Source organism: Semicossyphus pulcher, unplaced genomic scaffold (genome assembly GCF_022749685.1).
Source record: "Semicossyphus pulcher isolate SPU_LCO1_2020_fin unplaced genomic scaffold, fSemPul1.0.p SCAF_4, whole genome shotgun sequence".
Lineage (NCBI taxonomy): Eukaryota > Metazoa > Chordata > Actinopteri > Labriformes > Labridae > Semicossyphus > Semicossyphus pulcher.
Genome location: NW_027211715.1, coordinates 9,503,684 through 9,531,603, shown reverse-complemented (window position 1 = coordinate 9,531,603; position 27,920 = coordinate 9,503,684). Strand labels below are relative to the sequence as shown.

The 27,920-nt window shown below is 42.7% G+C and overlaps 23 non-coding genes across 23 annotated transcripts; all 23 read left to right on the top strand.

The window, feature by feature from the left end:
- Window positions 1-117: 117 nt before the first annotated feature.
- On the top strand, window positions 118-189 carry trnae-uuc (transfer RNA glutamic acid (anticodon UUC)). The gene has a single exon. It is a non-coding gene; the product is annotated as a tRNA-Glu (tRNA).
- A 980-nt stretch (window positions 190-1,169) lies between these two features.
- Window positions 1,170-1,241, top strand: trnae-cuc (transfer RNA glutamic acid (anticodon CUC)). The gene has a single exon. It is a non-coding gene; the product is annotated as a tRNA-Glu (tRNA).
- A 331-nt stretch (window positions 1,242-1,572) lies between these two features.
- Window positions 1,573-1,644, top strand: trnae-uuc (transfer RNA glutamic acid (anticodon UUC)). Its single transcript has one exon. It is a non-coding gene; the product is annotated as a tRNA-Glu (tRNA).
- A 980-nt stretch (window positions 1,645-2,624) lies between these two features.
- On the top strand, window positions 2,625-2,696 carry trnae-cuc (transfer RNA glutamic acid (anticodon CUC)). The gene has a single exon. It is a non-coding gene; the product is annotated as a tRNA-Glu (tRNA).
- Window positions 2,697-4,096: 1,400 nt separating this feature from the next.
- On the top strand, window positions 4,097-4,168 carry trnae-cuc (transfer RNA glutamic acid (anticodon CUC)). Its single transcript has one exon. It is a non-coding gene; the product is annotated as a tRNA-Glu (tRNA).
- A 331-nt stretch (window positions 4,169-4,499) lies between these two features.
- trnae-uuc (transfer RNA glutamic acid (anticodon UUC)) lies at window positions 4,500-4,571 on the top strand. Its single transcript has one exon. It is a non-coding gene; the product is annotated as a tRNA-Glu (tRNA).
- Window positions 4,572-5,551: 980 nt separating this feature from the next.
- On the top strand, window positions 5,552-5,623 carry trnae-cuc (transfer RNA glutamic acid (anticodon CUC)). Its single transcript has one exon. It is a non-coding gene; the product is annotated as a tRNA-Glu (tRNA).
- Window positions 5,624-5,954: 331 nt separating this feature from the next.
- trnae-uuc (transfer RNA glutamic acid (anticodon UUC)) lies at window positions 5,955-6,026 on the top strand. Its single transcript has one exon. It is a non-coding gene; the product is annotated as a tRNA-Glu (tRNA).
- A 980-nt stretch (window positions 6,027-7,006) lies between these two features.
- On the top strand, window positions 7,007-7,078 carry trnae-cuc (transfer RNA glutamic acid (anticodon CUC)). Its single transcript has one exon. It is a non-coding gene; the product is annotated as a tRNA-Glu (tRNA).
- A 960-nt stretch (window positions 7,079-8,038) lies between these two features.
- trnae-cuc (transfer RNA glutamic acid (anticodon CUC)) lies at window positions 8,039-8,110 on the top strand. The gene has a single exon. It is a non-coding gene; the product is annotated as a tRNA-Glu (tRNA).
- A 368-nt stretch (window positions 8,111-8,478) lies between these two features.
- Window positions 8,479-8,550, top strand: trnae-cuc (transfer RNA glutamic acid (anticodon CUC)). The gene has a single exon. It is a non-coding gene; the product is annotated as a tRNA-Glu (tRNA).
- Window positions 8,551-9,493: 943 nt separating this feature from the next.
- Window positions 9,494-9,565, top strand: trnae-cuc (transfer RNA glutamic acid (anticodon CUC)). The gene has a single exon. It is a non-coding gene; the product is annotated as a tRNA-Glu (tRNA).
- Window positions 9,566-10,336: 771 nt separating this feature from the next.
- trnae-uuc (transfer RNA glutamic acid (anticodon UUC)) lies at window positions 10,337-10,408 on the top strand. Its single transcript has one exon. It is a non-coding gene; the product is annotated as a tRNA-Glu (tRNA).
- Window positions 10,409-10,948: 540 nt separating this feature from the next.
- On the top strand, window positions 10,949-11,020 carry trnae-cuc (transfer RNA glutamic acid (anticodon CUC)). Its single transcript has one exon. It is a non-coding gene; the product is annotated as a tRNA-Glu (tRNA).
- A 368-nt stretch (window positions 11,021-11,388) lies between these two features.
- Window positions 11,389-11,460, top strand: trnae-cuc (transfer RNA glutamic acid (anticodon CUC)). The gene has a single exon. It is a non-coding gene; the product is annotated as a tRNA-Glu (tRNA).
- Window positions 11,461-11,791: 331 nt separating this feature from the next.
- trnae-uuc (transfer RNA glutamic acid (anticodon UUC)) lies at window positions 11,792-11,863 on the top strand. Its single transcript has one exon. It is a non-coding gene; the product is annotated as a tRNA-Glu (tRNA).
- Window positions 11,864-12,420: 557 nt separating this feature from the next.
- Window positions 12,421-12,492, top strand: trnae-cuc (transfer RNA glutamic acid (anticodon CUC)). The gene has a single exon. It is a non-coding gene; the product is annotated as a tRNA-Glu (tRNA).
- A 368-nt stretch (window positions 12,493-12,860) lies between these two features.
- Window positions 12,861-12,932, top strand: trnae-cuc (transfer RNA glutamic acid (anticodon CUC)). The gene has a single exon. It is a non-coding gene; the product is annotated as a tRNA-Glu (tRNA).
- A 1,383-nt stretch (window positions 12,933-14,315) lies between these two features.
- trnae-cuc (transfer RNA glutamic acid (anticodon CUC)) lies at window positions 14,316-14,387 on the top strand. The gene has a single exon. It is a non-coding gene; the product is annotated as a tRNA-Glu (tRNA).
- A 1,382-nt stretch (window positions 14,388-15,769) lies between these two features.
- trnae-cuc (transfer RNA glutamic acid (anticodon CUC)) lies at window positions 15,770-15,841 on the top strand. Its single transcript has one exon. It is a non-coding gene; the product is annotated as a tRNA-Glu (tRNA).
- Window positions 15,842-16,172: 331 nt separating this feature from the next.
- On the top strand, window positions 16,173-16,244 carry trnae-uuc (transfer RNA glutamic acid (anticodon UUC)). The gene has a single exon. It is a non-coding gene; the product is annotated as a tRNA-Glu (tRNA).
- A 557-nt stretch (window positions 16,245-16,801) lies between these two features.
- trnae-cuc (transfer RNA glutamic acid (anticodon CUC)) lies at window positions 16,802-16,873 on the top strand. The gene has a single exon. It is a non-coding gene; the product is annotated as a tRNA-Glu (tRNA).
- A 368-nt stretch (window positions 16,874-17,241) lies between these two features.
- On the top strand, window positions 17,242-17,313 carry trnae-cuc (transfer RNA glutamic acid (anticodon CUC)). Its single transcript has one exon. It is a non-coding gene; the product is annotated as a tRNA-Glu (tRNA).
- The last annotated feature ends 10,607 nt before the right edge of the window (window positions 17,314-27,920 follow it).

Below are 27,920 nucleotides of genomic sequence, written 5' to 3'. Positions count from 1 at the left end.
ACAAGTCCTGCAAAATTTCCCCTGGTTTGAATTATTTGACTGGAATTGCTCGAGAAGTTCTTCATGTTTTCCTGTAGAACTGATCACTTTTCTGTTCTCAGCCGTTGCTCTGTTGCATCCCTAATGGTCTAGTGGCTAGGATTCAGCGCTTTCACCGCTGCGGCCGGGGTTCAATTCCCAGTTAGGGAATGTCTGCTTAATACAGAGATGTGCCAGACAGGTTTTACACACCTCTGTTCAGTCAATGTGAAAGGGAATAATTCCACACATATAGTATAACCAAGTGATTAATTCTTACCTGAAAAGTAAAATACCTCTAAGAGTTAGCCATGTGAAGCCCAACTTCCCTTTAATTGGCTCACAGTTGAAACCTTTTCAGCTTCAGCCAAAGCAGCAATGTAGGGTGGTCCAACACAGCAAATTTCATACAAATCTTGCTAAATTGTCTACATGTCTGAAATACTTTACCAGAATTGCTGGAAAATTCTTCAATGTGTTCAGGAAGACATCCCCTCAGTTTTGTTTGGCACATGGTTTGAACCCTATCAGCTTCCGTAATGTTCACAACTTTTGCAGAAACTTGGGGAAAAACAATACACCAAACTTCATACAGATCTAGCAGGATTTTACACAAGTCTAAAATACTGCACCACAATTGCTGGAAAAATGGTTCATGTTTTCAGGATGACTTGATTGACTTTTTGTGTCCACCAACTGCATTCCAGCGGGTCCTTGATGGTCTAGTGGCTAGGATTCGGCGCTCTCACCGCCACGGCCCGGGTTTGATTCCCAGTCAGGGAATGAGCTTTTAATACAGTGATGTGCTCTGTGAACTCCAATGGGATTCCTCAGACTTTCCTCGCAGCTTTATTCACTACTTGACAGTCGTATGTCCCAGTCACATTGAAAAGAACTAACCCTTCACACAAAGAAAATTGATTTGCTTCCTGAAATATGTCCAAAACCTGCAACAAGCAAGCTACATGAAACCCAAGCATAGAGTTGTCACGTGATCAGCTCCAGCCAAAGCACTAAAGAATCCCCACCACAACAGGCACAGAAATTTCCACTCGTCTTAAAACGTTTACCAGAATTGCTGGGAAAAAAATTGCTCATGGTTGCAGGATGGCTTGATTCACTATTGAGTCCACCATGTGCCCTACTGTGCCTCCCTGATGGTCTAGTGGCTAGGATTCGGCGCTCTCACCGCCGCGGCCCGGGTTCGATTCCCGGTCAGGGAATGTGGTTTTAAATACGCTGATGTGCTTGTGCACGCCCTCTCCGTCCTAATTCTACTACGCTTCAGTGAAAATTCAAATTCTTCTGAAAAGGAAGCCACAATAGTGCCAGTTTCTTTGGACTGCCTCTTGGTTCGAACCTGATCGGCTCTGGCTTATATGCTACCGCTCACCACTGAAGCACTTCCTTTTGGCACCACAATACAAAAAATGTTCTACAAGTCCTGCAAAATTTCCCCTGGTTTGAATTATTTGACTGGAATTGCTCGAGAAGTTCTTCATGTTTTCCTGTAGAACTGATCACTTTTCTGTTCTCAGCCGTTGCTCTGTTGCATCCCTAATGGTCTAGTGGCTAGGATTCAGCGCTTTCACCGCTGCGGCCGGGGTTCAATTCCCAGTTAGGGAATGTCTGCTTAATACAGAGATGTGCCAGACAGGTTTTACACACCTCTGTTCAGTCAATGTGAAAGGGAATAATTCCACACATATAGTATAACCAAGTGATTAATTCTTACCTGAAAAGTAAAATACCTCTAAGAGTTAGCCATGTGAAGCCCAACTTCCCTTTAATTGGCTCACAGTTGAAACCTTTTCAGCTTCAGCCAAAGCAGCAATGTAGGGTGGTCCAACACAGCAAATTTCATACAAATCTTGCTAAATTGTCTACATGTCTGAAATACTTTACCAGAATTGCTGGAAAATTCTTCAATGTGTTCAGGAAGACATCCCCTCAGTTTTGTTTGGCACATGGTTTGAACCCTATCAGCTTCCGTAATGTTCACAACTTTTGCAGAAACTTGGGGAAAAACAATACACCAAACTTCATACAGATCTAGCAGGATTTTACACAAGTCTAAAATACTGCACCACAATTGCTGGAAAAATGGTTCATGTTTTCAGGATGACTTGATTGACTTTTTGTGTCCACCAACTGCATTCCAGCGGGTCCTTGATGGTCTAGTGGCTAGGATTCGGCGCTCTCACCGCCACGGCCCGGGTTAGATTCCTGGTCAGGGAATGAGCTTTTAATACAGTGATGTGCTCTGTGAACTCCAATGGGATTCCTCAGACTTTCCTCGCAGCTTTATTCACTACTTGACAGTCGTATGTCCCAGTCACATTGAAAAGAACTAACCCTTCACACAAAGAAAATTGATTTGCTTCCTGAAATATGTCCAAAACCTGCAACAAGCAAGCTACATGAAACCCAAGCATAGAGTTGTCACGTGATCAGCTCCAGCCAAAGCACTAAAGAATCCCCACCACAACAGGCACAGAAATTTCCACTCGTCTTAAAACGTTTACCAGAATTGCTGGGAAAAAAATTGCTCATGGTTGCAGGATGGCTTGATTCACTATTGAGTCCACCATGTGCCCTACTGTGCCTCCCTGATGGTCTAGTGGCTAGGATTCGGCGCTCTCACCGCCGCGGCCCGGGTTCGATTCCTGGTCAGGGAATGTGGTTTTAAATACGCTGATGTGCTTGTGCACGCCCTCTCCGTCCTAATTCTACTACGCTTCAGTGAAAATTCAAATTCTTCTGAAAAGGAAGCCACAATAGTGCCAGTTTCTTTGGACTGCCTCTTGGTTCGAACCTGATCGGCTCTGGCTTAAATGCTACCGCTCACCACTGAAGCACTTCCTTTTGGCACCACAATACAAAAAATGTTCTACAAGTCCTGCAAAATTTCCCCTGGTTTGAATTATTTGACTGGAATTGCTCGAGAAGTTCTTCATATTTTCCTGTAGAACTGATCACTTTTCTGTTCTCAGCCGTTGCTCTGTTGCATCCCTAATGGTCTAGTGGCTAGGATTCAGCGCTTTCACAGCTGCGGCCGGGGTTCAATTCCCAGTTAGGGAATGTCTGCTTAATACAGAGATGTGCCAGACAGGTTTTACAGGCCTCTGTTCAGTCAACGCCTCTGTTCAGTCAATGTGAAAGGGAATAATTCCACACATATAGTATAACCAAGTGATTAATTCTTACCTGAAAAGTAAAATACCTCTAAGAGTTAGCCATGTGAAGCCCAACTTCCCTTTAATTGGCTCACAGTTGAAACCTTTTCAGCTTCAGCCAAAGCAGCAATGTAGGGTGGTCCAACACAGCAAATTTCATACAAATCTTGCTAAATTGTCTACATGTCTGAAATACTTTACCAGAATTGCTGGAAAATTCTTCAATGTGTTCAGGAAGACATCCCCTCAGTTTTGTTTGGCACATGGTTTGAACCCTATCAGCTTCCGTAATGTTCACAACTTTTGCAGAAACTTGGGGAAAAACAATACACCAAACTTCATACAGATCTAGCAGGATTTTACACAAGTCTAAAATACTGCACCACAATTGCTGGAAAAATGGTTCATGTTTTCAGGATGACTTGATTGACTTTTTGTGTCCACCAACTGCATTCCAGCGGGTCCTTGATGGTCTAGTGGCTAGGATTCGGCGCTCTCACCGCCACGGCCCGGGTTTGATTCCCAGTCAGGGAATGAGCTTTTAATACAGTGATGTGCTCTGTGAACTCCAATGGGATTCCTCAGACTTTCCTCGCAGCTTTATTCACTACTTGACAGTCGTATGTCCCAGTCACATTGAAAAGAACTAACCCTTCACACAAAGAAAATTGATTTGCTTCCTGAAATATGTCCAAAACCTGCAACAAGCAAGCTACATGAAACCCAAGCATAGAGTTGTCACGTGATCAGCTCCAGCCAAAGCACTAAAGAATCCCCACCACAACAGGCACAGAAATTTCCACTCGTCTTAAAACGTTTACCAGAATTGCTGGGAAAAAAATTGCTCATGGTTGCAGGATGGCTTGATTCACTATTGAGTCCACCATGTGCCCTACTGTGCCTCCCTGATGGTCTAGTGGCTAGGATTCGGCGCTCTCACCGCCGCGGCCCGGGTTCGATTCCCGGTCAGGGAATGTGGTTTTAAATACGCTGATGTGCTTGTGCACGCCCTCTCCGTCCTAATTCTACTACGCTTCAGTGAAAATTCAAATTCTTCTGAAAAGGAAGCCACAATAGTGCCAGTTTCTTTGGACTGCCTCTTGGTTCGAACCTGATCGGCTCTGGCTTATATGCTACCGCTCACCACTGAAGCACTTCCTTTTGGCACCACAATACAAAAAATGTTCTACAAGTCCTGCAAAATTTCCCCTGGTTTGAATTATTTGACTGGAATTGCTCGAGAAGTTCTTCATGTTTTCCTGTAGAACTGATCACTTTTCTGTTCTCAGCCGTTGCTCTGTTGCATCCCTAATGGTCTAGTGGCTAGGATTCAGCGCTTTCACCGCTGCGGCCGGGGTTCAATTCCCAGTTAGGGAATGTCTGCTTAATACAGAGATGTGCCAGACAGGTTTTACACACCTCTGTTCAGTCAATGTGAAAGGGAATAATTCCACACATATAGTATAACCAAGTGATTAATTCTTACCTGAAAAGTAAAATACCTCTAAGAGTTAGCCATGTGAAGCCCAACTTCCCTTTAATTGGCTCACAGTTGAAACCTTTTCAGCTTCAGCCAAAGCAGCAATGTAGGGTGGTCCAACACAGCAAATTTCATACAAATCTTGCTAAATTGTCTACATGTCTGAAATACTTTACCAGAATTGCTGGAAAATTCTTCAATGTGTTCAGGAAGACATCCCCTCAGTTTTGTTTGGCACATGGTTTGAACCCTATCAGCTTCCGTAATGTTCACAACTTTTGCAGAAACTTGGGGAAAAACAATACACCAAACTTCATACAGATCTAGCAGGATTTTACACAAGTCTAAAATACTGCACCACAATTGCTGGAAAAATGGTTCATGTTTTCAGGATGACTTGATTGACTTTTTGTGTCCACCAACTGCATTCCAGCGGGTCCTTGATGGTCTAGTGGCTAGGATTCGGCGCTCTCACCGCCACGGCCCGGGTTTGATTCCCAGTCAGGGAATGAGCTTTTAATACAGTGATGTGCTCTGTGAACTCCAATGGGATTCCTCAGACTTTCCTCGCAGCTTTATTCACTACTTGACAGTCGTATGTCCCAGTCACATTGAAAAGAACTAACCCTTCACACAAAGAAAATTGATTTGCTTCCTGAAATATGTCCAAAACCTGCAACAAGCAAGCTACATGAAACCCAAGCATAGAGTTGTCACGTGATCAGCTCCAGCCAAAGCACTAAAGAATCCCCACCACAACAGGCACAGAAATTTCCACTCGTCTTAAAACGTTTACCAGAATTGCTGGGAAAAAAATTGCTCATGGTTGCAGGATGGCTTGATTCACTATTGAGTCCACCATGTGCCCTACTGTGCCTCCCTGATGGTCTAGTGGCTAGGATTCGGCGCTCTCACCGCCGCGGCCCGGGTTCGATTCCCGGTCAGGGAATGTGGTTTTAAATACGCTGATGTGCTTGTGCACGCCCTCTCCGTCCTAATTCTACTACGCTTCAGTGAAAATTCAAATTCTTCTGAAAAGGAAGCCACAATAGTGCCAGTTTCTTTGGACTGCCTCTTGGTTCGAACCTGATCGGCTCTGGCTTATATGCTACCGCTCACCACTGAAGCACTTCCTTTTGGCACCACAATACAAAAAATGTTCTACAAGTCCTGCAAAATTTCCCCTGGTTTGAATTATTTGACTGGAATTGCTCGAGAAGTTCTTCATGTTTTCCTGTAGAACTGATCACTTTTCTGTTCTCAGCCGTTGCTCTGTTGCATCCCTAATGGTCTAGTGGCTAGGATTCAGCGCTTTCACCGCTGCGGCCGGGGTTCAATTCCCAGTTAGGGAATGTCTGCTTAATACAGAGATGTGCCAGACAGGTTTTACACACCTCTGTTCAGTCAATGTGAAAGGGAATAATTCCACACATATAGTATAACCAAGTGATTAATTCTTACCTGAAAAGTAAAATACCTCTAAGAGTTAGCCATGTGAAGCCCAACTTCCCTTTAATTGGCTCACAGTTGAAACCTTTTCAGCTTCAGCCAAAGCAGCAATGTAGGGTGGTCCAACACAGCAAATTTCATACAAATCTTGCTAAATTGTCTACATGTCTGAAATACTTTACCAGAATTGCTGGAAAATTCTTCAATGTGTTCAGGAAGACATCCCCTCAGTTTTGTTTGGCACATGGTTTGAACCCTATCAGCTTCCGTAATGTTCACAACTTTTGCAGAAACTTGGGGAAAAACAATACACCAAACTTCATACAGATCTAGCAGGATTTTACACAAGTCTAAAATACTGCACCACAATTGCTGGAAAAATGGTTCATGTTTTCAGGATGACTTGATTGACTTTTTGTGTCCACCAACTGCATTCCAGCGGGTCCTTGATGGTCTAGTGGCTAGGATTCGGCGCTCTCACCGCCACGGCCCGGGTTAGATTCCTGGTCAGGGAATGAGCTTTTAATACAGTGATGTGCTCTGTGAACTCCAATGGGATTCCTCAGACTTTCCTCGCAGCTTTATTCACTACTTGACAGTCGTATGTCCCAGTCACATTGAAAAGAACTAACCCTTCACACAAAGAAAATTGATTTGCTTCCTGAAATATGTCAAAAACCTGCAACAAGCAAGCTACATGAAACCCAAGCATAGAGTTGTCACGTGATCAGCTCCAGCCAAAGCACTAAAGAATCCCCACCACAACAGGCACAGAAATTTCCACTCGTCTTAAAACGTTTACCAGAATTGCTGGGAAAAGAATTACTCATGGTTGCAGGATGACTTGATTCACTATTGAGTCCACCATGTGCCCTACTGTGCCTCCCTGATGGTCTAGTGGCTAGGATTCGGCGCTCTCACCGCCGCGGCCCGGGTTCGATTCCCGGTCAGGGAATGTGGTTTTAAATACGCTGATGTGCTTGTGCACGCCCTCTCCGTCCTAATTCTACTACGCTTCAGTGAAAATTCAAATTCTTCTGAAAAGGAAGCCACAATAGTGCCAGTTTCTTTGGACTGCCTCTTGGTTCGAACCTGATCGGCTCTGGCTTAAATGCTACCGCTCACCACTGAAGCACTTCCTTTTGGCACCACAATACAAAAAATGTTCTACAAGTCCTGCAAAATTTCCCCTGGTTTGAATTATTTGACTGGAATTGCTCGAGAAGTTCTTCATATTTTCCTGTAGAACTGATCACTTTTCTGTTCTCAGCCGTTGCTCTGTTGCATCCCTAATGGTCTAGTGGCTAGGATTCAGCGCTTTCACCACTGCGGCCGGGGTTCAATTCCCAGTTAGGGAATGTCTGCTTAATACAGAGATGTGCCAGACAGGTTTTACACGCCTCTGTTCAGTCAACGCCTCTGTTCAGTCAATGTGAAAGGGAATAATTCCACACATATAGTATAACCAAGTGATTAATTCTTACCTGAAAAGTAAAATACCTCTAAGAGTTAGCCATGTGAAGCCCAACTTCCCTTTAATTGGCTCACAGTTGAAACCTTTTCAGCTTCAGCCAAAGCAGCAATGTAGGGTGGTCCAACACAGCAAATTTCATACAAATCTTGCTAAATTGTCTACATGTCTGAAATACTTTACCAGAATTGCTGGAAAATTCTTCAATGTGTTCAGGAAGACATCCCCTCAGTTTTGTTTGGCACATGGTTTGAACCCTATCAGCTTCCGTAATGTTCACAACTTTTGCAGAAACTTGGGGAAAAACAATACACCAAACTTCATACAGATCTAGCAGGATTTTACACAAGTCTAAAATACTGCACCACAATTGCTGGAAAAATGGTTCATGTTTTCAGGATGACTTGATTGACTTTTTGTGTCCACCAACTGCATTCCAGCGGGTCCTTGATGGTCTAGTGGCTAGGATTCGGCGCTCTCACCGCTGCGGCCCAGGTTCGATTCCCGGTCAGGGAATGAGCTTTTAATACAGTGATGTGCTCTGTGAACTCCAATGGGATTCCTCAGACTTTCCTCGCAGCTTTATTCACTACTTGACAGTCGTATGTCCCAGTCACATTGAAAAGAACTAACCCTTCACACAAAGAAAATTGATTTGCTTCCTGAAATATGTCCAAAACCTGCAACAAGCAAGCTACATGAAACCCAAGCATAGAGTTGTCACGTGATCAGCTCCAGCCAAAGCACTAAAGAATCCCCACCACAACAGGCACAGAAATTTCCACTCGTCTTAAAACGTTTACCAGAATTGCTGGGAAAAAAATTGCTCATGGTTGCAGGATGGCTTGATTCACTATTGAGTCCACCATGTGCCCTACTGTGCCTCCCTGATGGTCTAGTGGCTAGGATTCGGCGCTCTCACCGCCGCGGCCCGGGTTCGATTCCTGGTCAGGGAATGTGGTTTTAAATACGCTGATGTGCTTGTGCACGCCCTCTCCGTCCTAATTCTACTACGCTTCAGTGAAAATTCAAATTCTTCTGAAAAGGAAGCCACAATAGTGCCAGTTTCTTTGGACTGCCTCTTGGTTCGAACCTGATCGGCTCTGGCTTAAATGCTACCGCTCACCACTGAAGCACTTCCTTTTGGCACCACAATACAAAAAATGTTCTACAAGTCCTGCAAAATTTCCCCTGGTTTGAATTATTTGACTGGAATTGCTCGAGAAGTTCTTCATATTTTCCTGTAGAACTGATCACTTTTCTGTTCTCAGCCGTTGCTCTGTTGCATCCCTAATGGTCTAGTGGCTAGGATTCAGCGCTTTCACAGCTGCGGCCGGGGTTCAATTCCCAGTTAGGGAATGTCTGCTTAATACAGAGATGTGCCAGACAGGTTTTACAGGCCTCTGTTCAGTCAATGTGAAAGGGAATAATTCCACACATATAGTATAACCAAGTGATTAATTCTTACCTGAAAAGTAAAATACCTCTAAGAGTTAGCCATGTGAAGCCCAACTTCCCTTTAATTGGCTCACAGTTGAAACCTTTTCAGCTTCAGCCAAAGCAGCAATGTAGGGTGGTCCAACACAGCAAATTTCATACAAATCTTGCTAAATTGTCTACATGTCTGAAATACTTTACCAGAATTGCTGGAAAATTCTTCAATGTGTTCAGGAAGACATCCCCTCAGTTTTGTTTGGCACATGGTTTGAACCCTATCAGCTTCCGTAATGTTCACAACTTTTGCAGTAACTTGGGGAAAAACAATACACCAAACTTCATACAGATCTAGCAGGATTTTACACAAGTCTAAAATACTGCACCACAATTGCTGGAAAAATGGTTCATGTTTTCAGGATGACTTGATTGACTTTTTGTGTCCACCAACTGCATTCCAGCGGGTCCTTGATGGTCTAGTGGCTAGGATTCGGCGCTCTCACCGCCGCGGCCCGGGTTCGATTCCCGGTCAGGGAATGAGCTTTTAATACAGTGATGTTCTCTGTGAACTCCAATGGGATTCCTCAGACTTTCCTCGCAGCTTTATTCACTACTTGACAGTCGTATGTCCCAGTCACATTGAAAAGAACTAACCCTTCACACAAAGAAAATTGATTTGCTTCCTGAAATATGTCCAAAACCTGCAACAAGCAAGCTACATGAAACCCAAGCATAGAGTTGTCACGTGATCAGCTCCAGCCAAAGCACTAAAGAATCCCCACCACAACAGGCACAGAAATTTCCACTCGTCTTAAAACGTTTACCAGAATTGCTGGGAAAAGAATTACTCATGGTTGCAGGATGACTTGATTCACTATTGAGTCCACCATGTGCCCTACTGTGCCTCCCTGATGGTCTAGTGGCTAGGATTCGCCGCTCTCACCGCCACAGCCCGGGTTCGATTCCCAGTCAGGGAATGTGGTTTTAAATACGCTGATGTGCTTGTGCACGCCCTCTCCGTCCTAATTCTACTACGCTTCAGTGAAAATTCAAATTCTTCTGAAAAGGAAGCCACAATAGTGCCAGTTTCTTTGGACTGCCTCTTGGTTCGAACCTGATCGGCTCTGGCTTAAATGCTACCGCTCACCACTGAAGCACTTCCTTTTGGCACCACAATACAAAAAATGTTCTACAAGTCCTGCAAAATTTCCCCTGGTTTGAATTATTTGACTGGAATTGCTCGAGAAGTTCTTCATGTTTTCCTGTAGAACTGATCACTTTTCTGTTCTCAGCCATTGCTCTGTTGCATCCCTAATGGTCTAGTGGCTAGGATTCAGCGCTTTCACCGCTGCGGCCGGGGTTCAATTCCCGGTTAGGGAATGTCTGCTTAATACAGAGAAGTGCCAGACAGGTTTTACAGGCCTCTGTTCAGTCAATGTGAAAGGGAATAATTCCACACATATAGTATAACCAAGTGATTAATTCTTACCTGAAAAGTAAAATACCTCTAAGAGTTAGCCATGTGAAGCCCAACTTCCCTTTAATTGGCTCACAGTTGAAACCTTTTCAGCTTCAGCCAAAGCAGCAATGTAGGGTGGTCCAACACAGCAAATTTCATACAAATCTTGCTAAATTGTCTACATGTCTGAAATACTTTACCAGAATTGCTGGAAAATTCTTCAATGTGTTCAGGAAGACATCCCCTCAGTTTTGTTTGGCACATGGTTTGAACCCTATCAGCTTCCGTAATGTTCACAACTTTTGCAGAAACTTGGGGAAAAACAATACACCAAACTTCATACAGATCTAGCAGGATTTTACACAAGTCTAAAATACTGCACCACAATTGCTGGAAAAATGGTTCATGTTTTCAGGATGACTTGATTGACTTTTTGTGTCCACCAACTGCATTCCAGCAGGTCCTTGATGGTCTAGTGGCTAGGATTCGGCGCTCTCACCGCCGCGGCCCGGGTTCGATTCCCGGTCAGGGAATGAGCTTTTAATACAGTGATGTGCTCTGTGAACTCCAATGGGATTCCTCAGACTTTCCTCGCAGCTTTATTCACTACTTGACAGTCGTATGTCCCAGTCACATTGAAAAGAACTAACCCTTCACACAAAGAAAATTGATTTGCTTCCTGAAATATGTCCAAAACCTGCAACAAGCAAGCTACATGAAACCCAAGCATAGAGTTGTCACGTGATCAGCTCCAGCCAAAGCACTAAAGAATCCCCACCACAACAGGCACAGAAATTTCCACTCGTCTTAAAACGTTTACCAGAATTGCTGGGAAAAGAATTACTCATGGTTGCAGGATGGCTTGATTCACTATTGAGTCCACCATGTGCCCTACTGTGCCTCCCTGATGGTCTAGTGGCTAGGATTCGGCGCTCTCACCGCCGCGGCCCGGGTTCGATTCCTGGTCAGGGAATGTGGTTTTAAATACGCTGATGTCCTTGTGCACGCCCTCTCCGTCCCAATTCTACTACGCTTCAGTGAAAATTCAAATTCTTCTGAAAAGGAAGCCACAATAGTGCCAGTTTCTTTGGACTGCCTCTTGGTTCGAACCTGATCGGCTCTGGCTTAAATGCTACCGCTCACCACTGAAGCACTTCCTTTTGGCACCACAATACAAAAAATGTTCTACAAGTCCTGCAAAATTTCCCCTGGTTTGAATTATTTGACTGGAATTGCTCGAGAAGTTCTTCATGTTTTCCTGTAGAACTGATCAATTTTCTGTTCTCAGCCATTGCTCTGTTGCATCCCTAATGGTCTAGTGGCTAGGATTCAGCGCTTTCACCGCTGCGGCCGGGGTTCGATTCCCGGTTAGGGAATGTCTGCTTAATACAGAGATGTGCCAGACAGGTTTTACACGCCTCTGTTCAGTCAACGCCTCTGTTCAGTCAATGTGAAAGGGAATAATTCCACACATATAGTATAACCAAGTGATTAATTCTTACCTGAAAAGTAAAATACCTCTAAGAGTTAGCCATGTGAAGCCCAACTTCCCTTTAATTGGCTCACAGTTGAAACCTTTTCAGCTTCAGCCAAAGCAGCAATGTAGGGTGGTCCAACACAGCAAATTTCATACAAATCTTGCTAAATTGTCTACATGTCTGAAATACTTTACCAGAATTGCTGGAAAATTCTTCAATGTGTTCAGGAAGACATCCCCTCAGTTTTGTTTGGCACATGGTTTGAACCCTATCAGCTTCCGTAATGTTCACAACTTTTGCAGAAACTTGGGGAAAAACAATACACCAAACTTCATACAGATCTAGCAGGATTTTACACAAGTCTAAAATACTGCACCACAATTGCTGGAAAAATGGTTCATGTTTTCAGGATGACTTGATTGACTTTTTGTGTCCACCAACTGCATTCCAGCGGGTCCTTGATGGTCTAGTGGCTAGGATTCGGCGCTCTCACCGCTGCGGCCCGGGTTTGATTCCCGGTCAGGGAATGAGCTTTTAATACAGTGATGTGCTCTGTGAACTCCAATGGGATTCCTCAGACTTTCCTCGCAGCTTTATTCACTACTTGACAGTCGTATGTCCCAGTCACATTGAAAAGAACTAACCCTTCACACAAAGAAAATTGATTTGCTTCCTGAAATATGTCCAAAACCTGCAACAAGCAAGCTACATGAAACCCAAGCATAGAGTTGTCACGTGATCAGCTCCAGCCAAAGCACTAAAGAATCCCCACCACAACAGGCACAGAAATTTCCACTCGTCTTAAAACGTTTACCAGAATTGCTGGGAAAAAAATTGCTCATGGTTGCAGGATGGCTTGATTCACTATTGAGTCCACCATGTGCCCTACTGTGCCTCCCTGATGGTCTAGTGGCTAGGATTCGGCGCTCTCACCGCCGCGGCCCGGGTTCGATTCCTGGTCAGGGAATGTGGTTTTAAATACGCTGATGTGCTTGTGCACGCCCTCTCCGTCCTAATTCTACTACGCTTCAGTGAAAATTCAAATTCTTCTGAAAAGGAAGCCACAATAGTGCCAGTTTCTTTGGACTGCCTCTTGGTTCGAACCTGATCGGCTCTGGCTTAAATGCTACCGCTCACCACTGAAGCACTTCCTTTTGGCACCACAATACAAAAAATGTTCTACAAGTCCTGCAAAATTTCCCCTGGTTTGAATTATTTGACTGGAATTGCTCGAGAAGTTCTTCATGTTTTCCTGTAGAACTGATCACTTTTCTGTTCTCAGCCGTTGCTCTGTTGCATCCCTAATGGTCTAGTGGCTAGGATTCAGCGCTTTCACCGCTGCGGCCGGGGTTCAATTCCCGCTTAGGGAATGTCTGCTTAATACAGAGATGTGCCAGACAGGTTTTACAGGCCTCTGTTCAGTCAATGTGAAAGGGAATAATTCCACACATATAGTATAACCAAGTGATTAATTCTTACCTGAAAAGTAAAGTACCTCTAAGAGTTAGCCATGTGAAGCCCAACTTCCCTTTAATTGGCTCACAGTTGAAACCTTTTCAGCTTCAGCCAAAGCAGCAATGTAGGGTGGTCCAACACAGCAAATTTCATACAAATCTTGCTAAATTGTCTACATGTCTGAAATACTTTACCAGAATTGCTGGAAAATTCTTCAATGTGTTCAGGAAGACATCCCCTCAGTTTTGTTTGGCACATGGTTTGAACCCTATCAGCTTCCGTAATGTTCACAACTTTTGCAGAAACTTGGGGAAAAACAATACACCAAACTTCATACAGATCTAGCAGGATTTTACACAAGTCTAAAATACTGCACCACAATTGCTGGAAAAATGGTTCATGTTTTCAGGATGACTTGATTGACTTTTTGTGTCCACCAACTGCATTCCAGCGGGTCCTTGATGGTCTAGTGGCTAGGATTCGGCGCTCTCACCGCCACGGCCCGGGTTAGATTCCTGGTCAGGGAATGAGCTTTTAATACAGTGATGTGCTCTGTGAACTCCAATGGGATTCCTCAGACTTTCCTCGCAGCTTTATTCACTACTTGACAGTCGTATGTCCCAGTCACATTGAAAAGAACTAACCCTTCACACAAAGAAAATTGATTTGCTTCCTGAAATATGTCAAAAACCTGCAACAAGCAAGCTACATGAAACCCAAGCATAGAGTTGTCACGTGATCAGCTCCAGCCAAAGCACTAAAGAATCCCCACCACAACAGGCACAGAAATTTCCACTCGTCTTAAAACGTTTACCAGAATTGCTGGGAAAAGAATTACTCATGGTTGCAGGATGACTTGATTCACTATTGAGTCCACCATGTGCCCTACTGTGCCTCCCTGATGGTCTAGTGGCTAGGATTCGGCGCTCTCACCGCCGCAGCCCGGGTTTGATTCCCGGTCAGGGAATGTGGTTTTAAATACGCTGATGTGCTTGTGCACGCCTTCTCCGTCCTAATTCTACTACGCTTCAGTGAAAATTCAAATTCTTCTGAAAAGGAAGCCACAATAGTGCCAGTTTCTTTGGACTGCCTCTTGGTTCGAACCTGATCGGCTCTGGCTTAAATGCTACCGCTCCCACTGAAGCACTTCCTTTTGGCACCACAATACAAAAAATGTTCTACAAGTCCTGCAAAATTTCCCCTGGTTTGAATTATTTGACTGGAATTGCTCGAGAAGTTCTTCATATTTTCCTGTAGAACTGATCACTTTTCTGTTCTCAGCCGTTGCTCTGTTGCATCCCTAATGGTCTAGTGGCTAGGATTCAGCGCTTTCACAGCTGCGGCCGGGGTTCAATTCCCAGTTAGGGAATGTCTGCTTAATACAGAGATGTGCCAGACAGGTTTTACAGGCCTCTGTTCAGTCAATGTGAAAGGGAATAATTCCACACATATAGTATAACCAAGTGATTAATTCTTACCTGAAAAGTAAAATACCTCTAAGAGTTAGCCATGTGAAGCCCAACTTCCCTTTAATTGGCTCACAGTTGAAACCTTTTCAGCTTCAGCCAAAGCAGCAACGTAGGGTGGTCCAACACAGCAAATTTCATACAAATCTTGCTAAATTGTCTACATGTCTGAAATACTTTACCAGAATTGCTGGAAAATTCTTCAATGTGTTCAGGAAGACATCCCCTCAGTTTTGTTTGGCACATGGTTTGAACCCTATCAGCTTCCGTAATGTTCACAACTTTTGCAGAAACTTGGGGAAAAACAATACACCAAACTTCATACAGATCTAGCAGGATTTTACACAAGTCTAAAATACTGCACCACAATTGCTGGAAAAATGGTTCATGTTTTCAGGATGACTTGATTGACTTTTTGTGTCCACCAACTGCATTCCAGCGGGTCCTTGATGGTCTAGTGGCTAGGATTCGGCGCTCTCACCGCCACGGCCCGGGTTTGATTCCCAGTCAGGGAATGAGCTTTTAATACAGTGATGTGCTCTGTGAACTCCAATGGTATTCCTCAGACTTTCCTCGCAGCTTTATTCACTACTTGACAGTCGTATGTCCCAGTCACATTGAAAAGAACTAACCCTTCACACAAAGAAAATTGATTTGCTTCCTGAAATATGTCCAAAACCTGCAACAAGCAAGCTACATGAAACCCAAGCATAGAGTTGTCACGTGATCAGCTCCAGCCAAAGCACTAAAGAATCCCCACCACAACAGGCACAGAAATTTCCACTCGTCTTAAAACGTTTACCAGAATTGCTGGGAAAAGAATTACTCATGGTTGCAGGATGGCTTGATTCACTATTGAGTCCACCATGTGCCCTACTGTGCCTCCCTGATGGTCTAGTGGCTAGGATTCGGCGCTCTCACCGCCGCGGCCCGGGTTCGATTCCCGGTCAGGGAATGTGGTTTTAAATACGCTGATGTCCTTGTGCACGCCCTCTCCGTCCCAATTCTACTACGCTTCAGTGAAAATTCAAATTCTTCTGAAAAGGAAGCCACAATAGTGCCAGTTTCTTTGGACTGCCTCTTGGTTCGAACCTGATCGGCTCTGGCTTAAATGCTACCGCTCACCACTGAAGCACTTCCTTTTGGCACCACAATACAAAAAATGTTCTACAAGTCCTGCAAAATTTCCCCTGGTTTGAATTATTTGACTGGAATTGCTCGAGAAGTTCTTCATGTTTTCCTGTAGAACTGATCACTTTTCTGTTCTCAGCCATTGCTCTGTTGCATCCCTAATGGTCTAGTGGCTAGGATTCAGCGCTTTCACCGCTGCGGCCGGGGTTCGATTCCCGGTTAGGGAATGTCTGCTTAATACAGAGATGTGCCAGACAGGTTTTACACGCCTCTGTTCAGTCAACGCCTCTGTTCAGTCAATGTGAAAGGGAATAATTCCACACATATAGTATAACCAAGTGATTAATTCTTACCTGAAAAGTAAAATACCTCTAAGAGTTAGCCATGTGAAGCCCAACTTCCCTTTAATTGGCTCACAGTTGAAACCTTTTCAGCTTCAGCCAAAGCAGCAATGTAGGGTGGTCCAACACAGCAAATTTCATACAAATCTTGCTAAATTGTCTACATGTCTGAAATACTTTACCAGAATTGCTGGAAAATTCTTCAATGTGTTCAGGAAGACATCCCCTCAGTTTTGTTTGGCACATGGTTTGAACCCTATCAGCTTCCGTAATGTTCACAACTTTTGCAGAAACTTGGGGAAAAACAATACACCAAACTTCATACAGATCTAGCAGGATTTTACACAAGTCTAAAATACTGCACCACAATTGCTGGAAAAATGGTTCATGTTTTCAGGATGACTTGATTGACTTTTTGTGTCCACCAACTGCATTCCAGCGGGTCCTTGATGGTCTAGTGGCTAGGATTCGGCGCTCTCACCGCTGCGGCCCGGGTTCGATTCCCGGTCAGGGAATGAGCTTTTAATACAGTGATGTGCTCTGTGAACTCCAATGGGATTCCTCAGACTTTCCTCGCAGCTTTATTCACTACTTGACAGTCGTATGTCCCAGTCACATTGAAAAGAACTAACCCTTCACACAAAGAAAATTGATTTGCTTCCTGAAATATGTCCAAAACCTGCAACAAGCAAGCTACATGAAACCCAAGCATAGAGTTGTCACGTGATCAGCTCCAGCCAAAGCACTAAAGAATCCCCACCACAACAGGCACAGAAATTTCCACTCGTCTTAAAACGTTTACCAGAATTGCTGGGAAAAAAATTGCTCATGGTTGCAGGATGGCTTGATTCACTATTGAGTCCACCATGTGCCCTACTGTGCCTCCCTGATGGTCTAGTGGCTAGGATTCGGCGCTCTCACCGCCGCGGCCCGGGTTCGATTCCTGGTCAGGGAATGTGGTTTTAAATACGCTGATGTGCTTGTGCACGCCCTCTCCGTCCTAATTCTACTACGCTTCAGTGAAAATTCAAATTCTTCTGAAAAGGAAGCCACAATAGTGCCAGTTTCTTTGGACTGCCTCTTGGTTCGAACCTGATCGGCTCTGGCTTAAATGCTACCGCTCACCACTGAAGCACTTCCTTTTGGCACCACAATACAAAAAATGTTCTACAAGTCCTGCAAAATTTCCCCTGGTTTGAATTATTTGACTGGAATTGCTCGAGAAGTTCTTCATGTTTTCCTGTAGAACTGATCACTTTTCTGTTCTCAGCCGTTGCTCTGTTGCATCCCTAATGGTCTAGTGGCTAGGATTCAGCGCTTTCACCGCTGCGGCCGGGGTTCAATTCCCGCTTAGGGAATGTCTGCTTAATACAGAGATGTGCCAGACAGGTTTTACAGGCCTCTGTTCAGTCAATGTGAAAGGGAATAATTCCACACATATAGTATAACCAAGTGATTAATTCTTACCTGAAAAGTAAAATACCTCTAAGAGTTAGCCATGTGAAGCCCAACTTCCCTTTAATTGGCTCACAGTTGAAACCTTTTCAGCTTCAGCCTAAGCAGCAATGTAGGGTGGTCCAACACAGCAAATTACATGTCTGAAATACTTTACCAGAATTGCTGGAAAATTCTTCAATGTGTTCAGGAAGACATCCCCTCAGTTTTGTTTGGCACATGGTTTGAACCCTATCAGCTTCCGTAATGTTCACAACTTTTGCAGAAACTTGGGGAAAAACAATACACCAAACTTCATACAGATCTAGCAGGATTTTACACAAGTCTAAAATACTGCACCACAATTGCTGGAAAAATGGTTCATGTTTTCAGGATGACTTGATTGACTTTTTGTGTCCACCAACTGCATTCCAGCGGGTCCCTGATGGTCTAGTGGCTAGGATTCGGTGCTCTCACCGCCACGGCCAGAGTTCGATTCCCGGTCAGGGAATGAGCTTTTAATACAGTGATGTGCTCTGTGAACTCCAATGGGATTTCTCAGACTTTCCTTGAAGCCCTATTCAGTACTTGACAGTCATATGCCCCATTCACATTTAAATGACACATTACAATTTAAATTCCTGGTTAGTTAATGTCTGTTTAATATTGAGATGTGAACTGATTTTACTGCCTTTGTCTCATAGTGCTGCTTAGTTTCACATTGACTGGGTCACATGAGGAATTGAGTAATTCCATACATAAACCCAAGTGATTAATTCTGACCTTAAAAGTACGCGAAATATGTGACGCAAGCCTCTGTTTCCTATCAGAAAGCATGTTTCTTAAAAACAAAGGTACACACGAAAAAAGATGAACAAACGCCATTTCCTGGTTTTATTTTGTAGAAATTGTTGCAGTGATTATGTCTCACACTGTGATTTTTTTGTTGATATATGTTATCTGCTTATCCCTTTCCTTTGGTATATGGTTCAATATGTCCGTTGTTCCCTACCCCTCACGCACACACACATGCATCCAATCTAATTCATGCACAACGATACCACCCACTATACCAGTTTTTTAACATTACAACCCTTTTACTTCTGTGCTAATTAGTCAGGTTCATGATTACATTTATTATCTGTAGCATTTGTGGCATTGGATATCAGGCAAAACAACTAAAAGTTTTGAATCAACTCTGCAAAATCCATGCAGATATTTGTGTTTTGCAAGAAACTCGTTTTACTGACTCCAGAAATTTTTGAAATCAGCACAATTCCCACACATATTCACAGACAATTATAACTCAAGGCAAAGATGAGCTGCAATTCTTATTAATAACAAAACTAAATTCAGTCATAACACTACAGTCTATTATTGCAATTGCTAATCTGCATGCCCCAAATAAAGATGACCCCTCCTTCTATCATAAATTATTCTCTGTTCTCAACAACCTACCCAGCACTGAGTTAATCATAGGAGAAGATTTCAACACTCTGCAAGACCCATCTTTAGACAGATGGAACACTGCAGGAAATATTAGAACTCAGCATTCCACTGAAGTCTAAAAACATTGTATGGAGGATTATGGTCTTGGCGGTAGCTGGAGGTTAAACCACATTGTAAAGAAAGAATACTCCCCCTTTTCAAAAGTCCATTATTCATATTCCAGAATAGATTTTTTCCCCCTAACTAGCTATTCCCTACAATCAGATATATTTGAAACACAAATTCACTTGAGCACCATAAGCATTCACACACCAATTTCATTTAAACTCAACAGGAAAGTCCAACCGAACCAGATTGAGGTTTAAAACATCTCTGCTATAGGAGCAGGACTTTGAGAGTAACTTTAATAGAGAGCGGATTATTTGGTTGAAAATAAATTTCAACATAAAAAAAAGATCAACCATTACAGTTATTAAGAACTCAGCGGGGAAGCCTAACCACAATTCTCAAAATAAAAACAATGTATTCAGGAATTTCTACAAAGAACTGTACACAGCTGATCATAACCCAAATATTGAAGACATCCATAAATTCTTAAGCTCCTTGTATCTACCACATATTTCACAAGACCAAGTTGATACTCGTGATAAGCCATTATCCACAGAATAATGTTTAAGTACCCTGAAGGTCATGCCAAACCACAAGGCACCTGGTCCAGATGGCTTCCCTTGAGTTCTACTAACAATTCTGGCCAACCACCTTCTATGATTACAGCATTGATTGCCCTACTCTGAAATAAATATCTCTTATCAATACTGACATAAAAATAAGCTTTGGCAAGCAGAATTGAAAAAGTCACTCCATTTCGCATACATCCAGATCTGACAAGTTTTATCAAAGAAAGACAATCATCTCAACACTCGCAAACTCTTCAACCTCATGCAGCTTTCAAATCATCAAAAAGTCAACAGAACTGTTAAATGGACTGTACTTATATAGTGCTTTTTCTAGTCTTTGCGACCACTCAAAGCTGCTTTTACACTACATGTCACATTCACCCATTCACACACACATTCATACACTGATGGCAGAGGCTGCTACGTACAGTGCCCAACTGTCAGTCAGTTATCACATTCATACCCGTTGGCTATGCCACCGGGGTTCAGTGTCTTGCCAAAGGACACTTCGATATGTAGCCTGTGGAAGCTGGGGATCGAACCTCCGACATTCCGATTGAAAGACGAAAAACTCTACCACTGACTTCCACTCACTACCACCGTTCTATCACTTAACACAGAAAATGCATTTGACCGAGTTAACAGGAACTTCTTATTCGAAACTTTTTTTGAAAATTTTGTTTCGGAGAGTCATTTATTATTTGGATAAGGGCACTATAGTGGGTATGCACATGACGTCACTGTAGTAGCACCCACTGAGTGGCAGAAAGAATACTGAGTAGCATTGGGCGTTCAGTTTAAACCATGTGAAAACTTGGGAAAACACATCTAAAATGGGAAAGTGCTGTTGTGCGATTGACTGTACAAATAGATTCGACAAGAAATCAGATATATCTTTCTACAGACTGCTGAAAGTTAAAGAAAAGAGAAGTAAATGGATTGCTGCAATTTGCAGAAACAACTGGAATCCAGGCAGCAAAACATGGATTTGCTGTTGCCATTTTACGTCAGGTATGTTGGATCACTTATATACTGTTTTGACTACTCATCAATTAAATATTTATCATCTTTCATTTATAATCTTTATAATGTTCTGTAAATTCCTTGTTAGCATAAACATCTATGATGATGAGCCTTGTACTCTAAGGTGGTTATGGTTAGATAGTGTTACCTAGCCAAGACAAACTCAGTTTTCCTACGTAATCTTACTCCACAAAACAAATTTAGACAGTCTTGCCAGATCAGAACTTTTCAAGTTGTGATCCTGCTTTGTTAACTACCTAAAGGTAACGTTACACAAGTCAAATATTGTAATAAATGAGGATACCATGTATATTTCCTGTGCAGAGATGTAATCAAATATCACAGTACTAGTGAAATGTTTTGTTTGTTTCAGGAAAAAACAGGGATGATCCCCTACACCCTGACGACGTGCCAAATTTATTCAGTTTCACCTCCACCACTGATTGAACCCGGGCTGTCAACAACCTGGAAAGATATCTACGATCTCAAATAGTATCTGAGAAAAGACTTGTCAACACAAGTGGAGAGCTAGCTGCCACAGCCCTTCTGAACCTGCATCAAAATCCTGCATCAGAAGCAGAGGTACAGACTGTTGAAATCCAAGACAGAGGAGACACACAATGATATTGCCTCATTACATGACCAGATTAGATCTTTGAACACTGAGTGTCAATCACTGAGGGATAAAGTTCATACATTAGAAAGGGAGTTGAAACATCATACTCCTGACACAATTTGATGGCAGCAAAATGACATTTTTCACGGGACTACCTAATTTACAGACTCTCATATTGTTCAATTATGTGTCATCAGTCCTTCCTACTACCTCTTTGGGATTCATCAGTCATCAGTGTCAAGAATCTTTCGGCGCTGGATACGTGTCATGGAAAGCAGGCTTTATCCCCTCATATTGTGGCCGGAAATAGAGTACCTGAGACGAAGCTTACCAATGTGTTTCCAGACATTTTTTAAAAAGCGTGTTAGCATTATTAACTGCTTTGAGATGTTCATAGAGCGTCCTTCAGATTTAAAAGCTCGAGCTCAAACAACATAAGACTATAAAGTTTCTTATTTCAGTCACCCCACAAGGAAGCATCCTTTGTGTCAAAGGTCTGGGGTGGACGTGTGTCAGACAAACAGCTTACCCAATACACTGGGTTCCTTGACAAGCTCCTGCCAGGGAACTTGATACTGGCTGACAGAGGTTTCACGATAGAGGATAGCGTTGGATTATTTTGCAGAATTAGTAACACTTCGATTCACACGAGGCCGGAAAGAGATTGAATCTGCTCAAGAAATTTCTCTTGTGAGAATCCATATTGAAAGAGTGATCGGAATGTTGAAGCAGAAATATACAATTCTGGACTCAACTCTGCCTTTCAGCCTCATTAGAGTAGAACAAAATGGCAAAGTAGAGGACAGCCTTATAGATTGTGGTAACATGTTGTGCTCTATGTAATCTGTGTGAAACCATCGTGCCTACAGATTGACGAAGTGAATATTTGTCTGCAAAATGTTGTTAAAAAAACATAATATGTTTTATCATATAAAAAAAAGAATGGCACACCACTGTTATGCTCTGATCAAGATTGTGTGACTGAAATGTTTGAAAAGCAAGCTTGACAGATAAGTGATAAGTGATACTCTGGAAGATATGGTCTGCTGAAAATGTTCTTCTACACTTTTGACTGTTTCATTAGTTTTTACACAACTGTCACGTCGGTCTATGTGTGCTAATGCTTCACTTTTCAACCTTAGACATAGGGGCGGCTGTGGCTCAGTCGGTCGTCTTTCAATCAGAAGGTTGGAGGTTCGATCCCCAGCACCCTCAAGCTACATGTCGAAGTGTCCTTGGGCAAGATACTGAACCCCAAATTGCTCCCGGTGGCATAGCCAACGGGTATGAATGTGATATCTGATTGACAGTTGGGCACTTTACGTAGCAGCCTCTGCCATCAGTGTGTGAATGGGTGAATGTGATATGTAGTGTAAAAGCAGCTTTGAGTGGTCGCAAAGACTAGAAAAGCGCTATATAAGTACAGTCCATTTACATAAAAATCTTAGGAAAGAGACCATATTAAGCCCAATATTCTGAACAGATATTTCATATGAAATGTGAAGACTAATATATGACAAGAAGAAGAAGAATCAACACAGAAAACACTGTAAAACCTTGGTTTAGAGCAGCAATGAAAAGCTATCACAAACTGGGAATAGGTTGAATCACTAATTGTGTTTTCTCTTCTAGTGAAAAACATGTTTACTTCAATGAAATGTATATTAAAGTGCCCCTTTAAATGTGAGTGAAAAACATCCTATGTAACAATATACAAGCAGCAAATCTCCTCTGTGGGCAAAGTGGGATTTATATTTGAAATGATCGATTTTCTTTGTATGAAATAGGCCTATGGATCAGATGTTACACCAAGATTCAGCACTGCATTGTGTGGAAACCATTTTTTCTGAGCAATTTTGGTAACACACCATACTTGAAAAACTTTGTTGCCTTCACATGTTTTTCAAATTTTGAGTCTGGTGTGATTCTCTCCATATATAATTCTGAAGGGGTCCACACACAAAAGTCACAGAATTGTGATTTTGTAACAAGAATTTGACACTGCACTTGAACATAATAGTCATGCTGTCTGTTAAATTCCAGTGTCACATCTGAAGGGGAGGAGGCAACCAAGCAAAAGATTTTTTCTTTTGACAGTTCAGACAGTGTCTTGTCTTTTGCCAAGTAGGGACATTTGATCTCCAAGCAACCAGAGCCGTAACAGTCACAAGACACCTTCCCATGAGTCCCACCAGTCTCAATGTATGCCTCTCTTGCCTTGGTCTCATGCTGAATGCCACCCCTGAAGATACTTAGGCTGTGGCTTAGTGGTAGAGTCGGTCATCTTTCAAGTTGAGGGTTGGACGTTCGATCCCCAGCTAGGGCTGCACGATTAATCAAAAAAAAATCGCGATCTCGATCCATTCTTCTACGCAGTCTCATTTCTAAATGTCAACGATTCTGCCACATTTTCATTCAGGACATCAGCTGCATCAGAACAAACGCTCCATCTTTCTCCCTCAACAAATGACAACGCGTCGTTACACCACGTGATACAGAGCAGCAGTCACTGGCCAAAACAAACCCATGTGAGAGAATGACTGTGAGTAAAGTTCAGTGAGGAAATTTTATATTGCCTTACTGTCCTTACTAAGGACAAATTAACCGACAAAATGAATCCAGAAGATGGTGGTGAGACCAATAAGATATGGCTCTGCACTTTCTTTTTTTTGACTTGTTTGGAGTACTTTTATCGGTCCGATTCCGCTCCTGGCAGAAGTGAGCCAGGGCTCCATTGTTTACACCAGGGATCAGCTGATGGGACTCCGACACAGAGGCGGCAGGTGACCTGAAATCCCAAAGGACAAGAAAAAAATGCCATGGCTGCAGAGCCGGTAGGAGGCGATGGCTAAGGAACTGTAGGATCCTTAAACGATTGTGTAACCACAGTGTTAACAACTTTCGGAACGAGGTGCCACTGTTATTGGGAAATACACTCGCTTATAAACTACACCGCTTTACGGAGCCTCGATCATCCTGCTGATATTATCTGTGACATCAGCAGCTCCGTTACGCGAGGTGGCTTATAAGTGAGAGTATTCCCGTTAACGGCGTCACCTTGTCCCGGTGTTGGTTAATGCAGCGGCTACACAAACGGACAGTTCACGGAGCAGATGTGCTGTTTAATGTTCACGCTGATTAAACATACATTTGAGAATCATTAGCAATAGTTGACGACATTCCATATTAATAACACAACTGGAGCCCACAAGTCAATTACACTGAACAAAAATATAAACGCAACACTTTTATTTTTGCTCCCATTTTTCATGAGATGAACTCGAAGATCTAAGACTTTTTCTATGTACACAAAACGCCTATTTCTCTCAAATATTGTTCACAAATTTGTCTAAATCTGTGTTAGTGAGCACTTCTCCTTTGCCGAGATAATCCATCCACCTCACAGGTGTGGCATATCAAGATGCTGATTAGACAGCATGATTATTGCACAGGTGTGCCTTAGGCTGGCCACAATAAAAGGCCACTCTAAAATGTACAGTTGTATCACACAGCACAATGCCACAGATGTCGCAAGTTTTGAGGGAGTGTGCAATTGGCATGCTGACTGCTGGAATGTCCACCAGAGCTGTTGTCCGTGAACTGAATGTTCATTTCTCTACCATAAGCCGTCTCCAAAGGCGTTTCATAGAATTTGGCAGTACATCCAACTGGCCAACAAACACAGGCCCATTGTTGTGCCATTCATCCACGACCATCACCTCATGTTGCAGCATGATAATGCACAGCCCCATGTTGCAAGGATCTGTGCACAACTCCTGGTAGCTGAAAACATCCCAGTTCTTGCATGGCCAGCATACTCACCGGACATGTCACCCATTAAGCATGTTTGGGATGCCCTGGATCGGCGTATACGACAGCGTGTTCCAGTTCCAGCCAATATCCAGCAACTTCGCACAGCAATTGAAGAGGAGTGGACCAACATTCCACAGGCCACAATCAACAACCTGATCAAATCTATGCGAAGGAGATGTGCTGCGCTGCGTTAGGCAAATGGTGGTCACACCAGATACAGACTGGTTTTCTGACTGGTTTTATTGTGGCCAGCCTAAGGCACACCTGTGCAATAATCATGCTGTCTAATCAGCATCTTGATATGCCACACCTGTGAGGTGGATGGATTATCACGGCAAAGGAGAAGTGCTCACTAACACAGATTTAGACAAATTTGTGAACAAAATTTGAGAGAAATAGGCCTTTTGTGTACATAGAAAAAGTCTTAGATTCAGTTCATTTAAGTTCAGCTCGTGAAAAATGGGAGCAAAAACAAAAGTGTTGCGTTTATATTTTTGTTCAGTGTAGTTCTTTATGACATTGACTGTATGTTTGGGGTCGTGCTGCTGCAGAATAAATTTGGGTCCAATCATATGCCTCCCTGATGGTATTGCATGATGGATAAGTCTCTGCCTGTATTTCTCAGCATTGTGGACACCATTAATCCTGACCAAACTCCATTTGCAGAAATGCAGCCCCAAACTGGCAACCTCCACCATGCTTCACTGTTATCTGCAGACACTCATTATTGTACGGCTCTCCAGCCCTTTGGCGAACAAACAGCCTTCTGCTACAGCCAAATATTTCTAATTTTGAGTTCCTATGTTTTCGTGCATAGTTGAGTCGCTTGGCCATGTTTCCATGTCAGAGGTATGGCTTTTTGGCTGCAACTCTTCCATAAAAACCACTTCTGGCCAGACTTCTCCGGACAGTAGATGGCTGTACCTGGGTCCCACTGGTTTCTGCCAGTTTGAAGCTGATGGCACTGCCGGACATTAGCTTGATGTGTTTTTTATCTGCTGCACTAAGTTTCCTTGCGTCTATGATCCTCAATGTTGCCCATTTCTGCTTCAAAAGAGCAGCACATCTTGAAACCCCAGTCTGCTTTGAAATCTTTGCCTGGGAGAGACCTTGCTGATGCAGTATAACTACCTTGTGTCTTGTTGCTATGACCTGTGACATGAAACTGTCTTCCACAACCTCACCTTGGTAGCAAAGTTTGGCTGTTCTTCACCCAGTTTTAGGCCTCCTACACAGCTGTTTCAGTTTCAGTTTCAGTTAATGACTGTGTTTCAATCTTCATGTGAAATTGCTGATCATTAGCACCTGTTAATATTGGTTGATCATACACCTGACTATAATCCTACAAAATCCCTGACTTGTGTGCAAGTTTACTTACAAGAATTGATGCTGGTTTGTAGCAAAGGGTAGTAACACCAAATATTGATTTGATTTAGATTTTTATTTTGTTTGTTCACTAAAAATAAACAATTATTTATATTTTTGAAAGCATTCTAAGTTTACAGAATTTTTTCACACATGCTCAAAAACATTTGCACATTACTTTATACCTGAGACTTTGTTCTTTCATTTGGTATGCATTTTTTTTAACACTATGATGTATTGATCCCAAGATATATATAAAAGAGTATGAAAAGTGTGACAAGATGCCCTTGTCTCCCCCTCAGAACAAAAAATAAAATCAGAAGCTATTGGTCATTTAAGCTCCATAAAGCCACATGACAAGTAAAGTCCAACATTGCTGTGTTTGATTGCAGAACTTTACATTGCTTTTGATAGAATAATCCTATAAATGTTGCATGTATTTTCATAGTATTGCCAGATGTAGATCGTCACTTTCAAAAAGTATTATGTTGCACAAATGTGCAGAGTCAAAGTGAGCTGTAAGGTAGCGATCGATAAAGCGTTCGGAGAAAACATCTTGATCAATGTCCTGAATGTCTGTGAATATCCTCACATAGGCTGAAGGTAACCAGTTGTTTTAAATTGGCACCAAACAAAATGTTACCTAGATCCTGATGTAGTTTCTGGATAAGTGACAGTTCATGAATTTACTGTAAGTCTGTAGCCTACAGGATAATCCAGCAGGTTTATATCTTGCTTATTGTTGCTCTCGTGGGATCCAGCCCAGTTCGTCACAATGGAGAAAATATATTTTTTATATACACTTTTCTTTGGTGGATGTGATTCACTGCTCACATTTACACTACTTTTCGCCACAATACATTTGAAATGCGACCTGAAAATCTCCATGATTGTGATTATGATAGAGTTGCCAGAGTTGGATCGTCACGGTTAAAAAAGTATTCTATTTGTTATTTGGTTGGTTATTTCGGTGGCTCACAGTGATGAAAGGGTGAGGGAGTTTTATATTATTGCTAAGGTGAGATCGAAACGAGGTTGACACATACAAAACTTTAATTTCTTACATTTATTTATTTTTCGTTGGTGCCATCCTAGCAAAAGAAGAGCACGGCGGTAACGTCGTTAGCCTAAAATATTAGACAGATCTGGACCCGGGGAGCAGGAGTCGGCCTCGGAGCCGTCTGG